Source organism: Orycteropus afer, unplaced genomic scaffold (assembly GCF_000298275.1).
Source record: "Orycteropus afer afer isolate SDZICR_OR568_19922 unplaced genomic scaffold, OryAfe1.0 scaffold00156, whole genome shotgun sequence".
In the NCBI taxonomy this organism is placed as follows: Eukaryota; Metazoa; Chordata; class Mammalia; order Tubulidentata; family Orycteropodidae; genus Orycteropus; species Orycteropus afer.
This window is the reverse complement of record NW_006921743.1, coordinates 3,072,968-3,073,517: the sequence shown is the minus strand read 5'-3', so window position 1 is coordinate 3,073,517 and position 550 is coordinate 3,072,968.

The window sequence follows — 550 nt, the reverse complement described above, 5'->3', positions numbered from 1 at the left end:
CACTTCACCAAGGAGGATATTCAGGTGGCCAGCTAATACATAAAGAGATGCTCACAATCATTGGCCATCAGAGAGATGCAAATCAAAACAACGAGATACCATCTTACCCCAGCACTGATGGTGAACTACAACAAGACAGAAAATAACAAATGCTGGTGCAAATGTGGAGAGATTGGGACTCTCATACACTGCTGATGGGACTATGAAGTGATACAACCACTGTGAAAAGCAATATGGCAATTCCTTAGGAAGCTGGAATTGGAGATACCATTTGATCCAGCAATCCCATCACTAAGTATATATCCTAGAGAGTGAGAACCAGGACAAAAACAGATATATGCACACTCATGTTCATCACAGCATTATTTACAATACCAAAAAGATGGAAACAATGTACATGCCCATCAGGAGAAAAGTGGATGACCAAACTATGGTACATATATATAATGGAATGCTATGCAGCACTAAAGAATCATGTAGAGTCTGCAAAACACTGCATAATATGGATGAATTTGGAGGACATTATGCTGAGTGAAATAAGTCAATCACA